A 4,888-nucleotide genomic window follows, 5' to 3' on the forward strand; every position below is an offset into this window, starting at 1 on the left:
CCCCTCCTGCCAAGCCCTCATCTCCCACTTCTCTGTCCATTTGCTTATCCCCAAAGGGCCCTCCAACTGGGCCTGGGATGGAAGGTGTGAGGGCAGAGAGGTAACATATGGTGTGTCCCTGATCCTTCCCACAGAAGGAGGTTGAGCTCTCAGTGGGGTCCTCCCTGCCAAGGGGTATATTACAGATCTCATCACAAAGTACACATTGTGACCTCCCTCCTTTAGGCACAAAGCCACCACCCTATCCTGTCTGTCACACTCAAGCTGCCTGCCTTGAGTGCAAGATCCACATAGACAGGGACTGACCTTTACATTTATACATATATTTATATATATATACATTTTTTTTTTCTTGGCTGCCTCGGGTCTTAGTTGTGTCACACGGAATCTTTTATTATGGTGTGTGGGCTTCTCTCTAGTTGTGGCACGTGGGCTCCAGAGCACACAGGTTCAGTGGTTGCGGCAAGCAGGTTTATTGCCCCCATGGCACGTGAGATCTTAGTTTCCCAGCCAGGGATCAAATCCACGTCCCCTGTACTGGAAGGTGGATCCTTAAACACTGGACCGTCAGGGAAGTCCTGTGATTACCTTTTTCACCTCTGAATCCCTAAGACTTAATCATTTAATAAATATTTATGGGATATAGGAACAGAGTGGACAGGGAAACTTAAGTATTATTTATGTGTGACGGCCCCTCTGCAATTGCTCAACTTCGTCTCAGACTTCACTTCTGTCCTCTAGACCCCCAAACCCGGCAGTCTGTCGCACCCTGACTTAGCTGTCTCAGAGACCCATCACCCCGGACAAGCCTGAGACTGAACTCATGTTGCTCCTTTTAAACCAAACCCTTCCCAAGACTTCTGTATCTCAGCAGATGCTCCTCCACTCACCTCTTGCTGCAGCCAGAAACCCATATGCTATCCTTGACTCCTCCCTCTCCCATGATTTCCAAATCCATTTTTAATCCTTTTGTTTCTGTCTCCAAACAACCTTCCTCATCTCCAGCGTCACTCTCTTAATTCAACCCTGGCCTGTGGAAGATGTTAAAAAACAAAATGAAAAACTGAGTTGTTTTTAAGGTTTTTAATAAAGGGGTGGGGTTAGAAACCCATTTTTTCAAAAAATCAAAATGTTTTCTTCCATGGGATAAGAACAGGAAAACAGTTGTCATAACTAGTGAAAATCTGCAGTGGGTATTTTATTGCTTTAAAAAATTCACCAGGGGATTTTTCTGGCAGTCCAGTGGTTAAGGCTCCAAGATTCCACTGCAGGGACTATGGGTTTGACCCTTGGTCGGAGAACTAGATCCCATATAAATACAGCAACAACAACAAAAAAAAATCACCAAAAAATTTGAGTAAGGTCTGTAGACTAATTGATGCTTTTGAACTGCAGTGTTGGAGAAGACTCTTGAGAGTCCCTTGGACTTCAAGAAGATTCAGTCAATCCTAAAGGAAATCAGTCCTGAATATTCATTGGAAGGACTGATGCTGAAGCTGAAAATCCAATACTTAGGCCTCCTGATGCAAATAACTGACTCATTAGAAAAGACCTTGATGCTGGGGAAAATTGAAGGCAGGAGGAGAAGGGGACGACAGAGGATAAGATGGTTGGATGGCATCACCAACTCGATGGATATGAGTTTGAGCAAGCTCTGGGATTTGGTGATGGACAGGGAAGCCTGGAGAGGTGCAGCCCATGGGTCGCAAAGAGTTGGACACGACTGAGTGACTGAACTGACTGCAGACTAATTAATTGTGTCAATGTCAATTCCCTGGTTTGTGTAATGTAAGACGATACATCAAGAGAAATGGGGTGATGGGTACATGGGATCTCTTTTTACTATTTTTATAATTTTTTATATGCCTATACCTATTTTAAAATAAAAAGGTTTTAAAAAATCATCTAGAAATAGATGCATAGTAAGCTTTATTGGTGTTTCACTTACATGAACTAACATAATATTTTTGTTGTGAAACACTCAAAAACTTACCACTTAAACCTTTTTAAAGTATACAATAAATCAATGACATTTAGGACATTCACACCATAATGCAGCCATCACCACTACCTAATTACAGAACATACTCATCATCCCAAGTGGAAACCCCATACCCATTAAGCAGTCGTTCCCCATTCCTTTCTTATGCAGCCCTAGCAAAATATAACCTTTTAAAAACATCCTGAAACATTAGCTTTGGTTTTGCGTTTTAGCAATTTTATCAAGGCACAATTCACGTGCCATAAAATTCACACATTTTAAGTGTATGATTCAATAAATGTAGACAGCTGTATAAGCATCACCACAACCCAGTTTTAGGACATTTCCATCAGAAATCCCTATTTGCATCTGCAGTCAATGCCACTCCTCATTCCAGGCAACCACTACCCCACTTTCCCTAAAGATTTGCCGTGTTTATAAATGGAATAATACAATATGCAGTTTCTCATATCTGATTTCTTTTCCTCAGCATATTATTTTTAAAATTTATAATGTGTCATGCACCAGGAGTTAACTCCTGCTGTTGAGTAGTATTCCACTGTGTGGCTAGATCGCATTGTGTTTATCCACTCACCAGCTGATGGACATTTGAATTGTTTCCACTTTTTGGCTATTATGAATAATGCTCCTATGAACATTTGTTTACAAGTTTTTGCAGGAACATGCATTTTCATTTCTCTTGGGTAGACAGCTAGGAATTGTTGGTTTACATGTGCATTTATATTTAAGTTAAGAAAAATCTTTCAAAGTATTTTCCAAAGTGGCAGCAGCATTTTACACTTATCACCAGTAATGTATAAAGGTTGCAATTTTTCCACATTCTCAATGACATTTGGTTTTGTCTGTCTTTTTGATTATAGCTATTCTAGTGAAGACTCTACACATGGACATCACTAGATGGTCAACACAGAAATCAGATTGATTATATTCTTTGCAGCCAAAGATGGAGAAGCTCTATATAGTCAGCAAAAACAAGACTGAGAGCTGACTGTGGCTCAGATCATGAACTCCTTATTGCCAAATTTAGACAAATTGAAGAAAGTAGGGAAAACCACTAGACCATTCAGGTATGACCTAAATCAAATCCCTTATGATTATTCAGTGGAAATGAGAAATAGATTTAAGGGACTAGATCTGATAGAGTGCCTGATGAACTATGGATGGAGGTTTGTGACACTGTACAGGAGACAGGGATGAAGACCATCCCCAAGAAAAAGAAATGTAAAAAAGCAAAATGACTGTCTGAGGAGGCCTTACAAATAGCTGTGAAAAGAAGTGAAAAGCAAAGGAGAAAAGGAAAGATAATAAGCATCTGAATGGAGAGTTCCAAAGAATAGCAAGGAGAGATAAGAAAGGCTTCCTCAGTGATCAATGCAAAGAAATAGAGGAAAACAACAGAATGGGAAAGACTAGACATATCTTGAAGAACATTAGAGATACCAAGGGAACATTTCATGCAAAGATGGGCTCAATAAAGGACAGAAATGGTATAGACCTAACAGAAGCAGAAGATATTAAGAAGAGGTGGCAAGAATACACAGAAGAATTGTACAAAAAAGATCTTCACGACCAAGATAATCATGATGGTGTGATCACTGACCTAGAGCCAGACATCCTGGAATGTGAAGTCAAGTGGGCCTTAGAAAGCATCACTATGAACAAAGCTAGTGGAGATGATGGAATTCCGGTTGAGCTATTTCAAATCCTGAAAGATGATGCTGTAAAAGTGCTGCACTCAATATGCCAGCAAATTTGGAAAACTCAGCAGTGGCCACAGGACTAGAAAAGGTCAGTTTGCATTCCAGTCCCAAGAAAGGCAATGGCAAAGAATGCTCAAACTGCTGCACAATTGCACTCATCTCTCACGCTAGTAAAATAATGCTCAAAATTCTCCAAGCCAGGCTTCAGCAATACATGAACCGTGAACTTCCAGATGTTCAAGCTGGTTTTAGAAAAGGCAGAGGAACCAGAGATCAAATTGCCAACATCTGCTGGATCATCAAAAAAGCAAGAGAGTTCCGGAAAGACATCTATTTCTGCTTTATTAACTATGTCAAAGCCTTTGACTGTGTGGATCACAATAAACAGTGGAAAATTCTGAAAGAGATGGGAATACCAGACCACCTGACCTGCCTCTTGAGAAACCTATATGCAGGTCAGGAAGCAACCTGACCTGCCTTCGGAGAAGGCAATGGCAACCCACTCCAGTACTCTTGCCTGGAAAATCCCATGGGTGGAGAAGCCTGGTAGGCTGCAGTCCATGGGGTCACAAAGAGTCGGACACGACTGAGCAACTTCACTTTCACTTTTCACTTTCATGCATTGGAGAAGGGAATGGCAACCCACTCCAGTGTTCTTGCCTGGAGAATCCCAGGGACAGTGGAGCCTGGTGGGCTGCCGTCTATGGGGTTGCACAGAGTCTGACACAACTGAAGCGACTTAGCAGTAGCAGTTACTATCGTGTGAAATGAGTGTAATTGTGCGGTAGTTTGAGCATTCTTTGGCATTGCCTTTCTTGGGACTGGAATGAAAACTGACCTTTTCCAGTCCCGTGGCCACTGCTGAGTTTTCCAAATTTGCTGCCATATTGAGTTTGAGCGAACTCTGGGAGTTGGTGATGGACAGGGAGGCCTGGTGTGCTGCGATTCATCGGGTCGCAAAGAGTCAGACACGACTGAGGGACTGAATTGAACTGAACTGAAGGTGATTGTTCTGATAATTTTGCACAGTTTCATTGTTTTAAAAAAAATATTTATCTATTTATTTATTTGGCTGTGCCTGGTCTTAGTTGCAGCACATGGGATCTTTGAACTTTGTTGCACTTCGTTGAACTTCCTCTGACCAGGGATTGAACCCAGGCCCCGTGAATTGGGAGCCCAGAGTCTT

The sequence above is a fragment of the Bison bison genome, unplaced genomic scaffold (genome assembly GCF_000754665.1).
Source record: "Bison bison bison isolate TAMUID 2011002044 unplaced genomic scaffold, Bison_UMD1.0 scf7180017864352, whole genome shotgun sequence".
Lineage (NCBI taxonomy): Eukaryota > Metazoa > Chordata > Mammalia > Artiodactyla > Bovidae > Bison > Bison bison.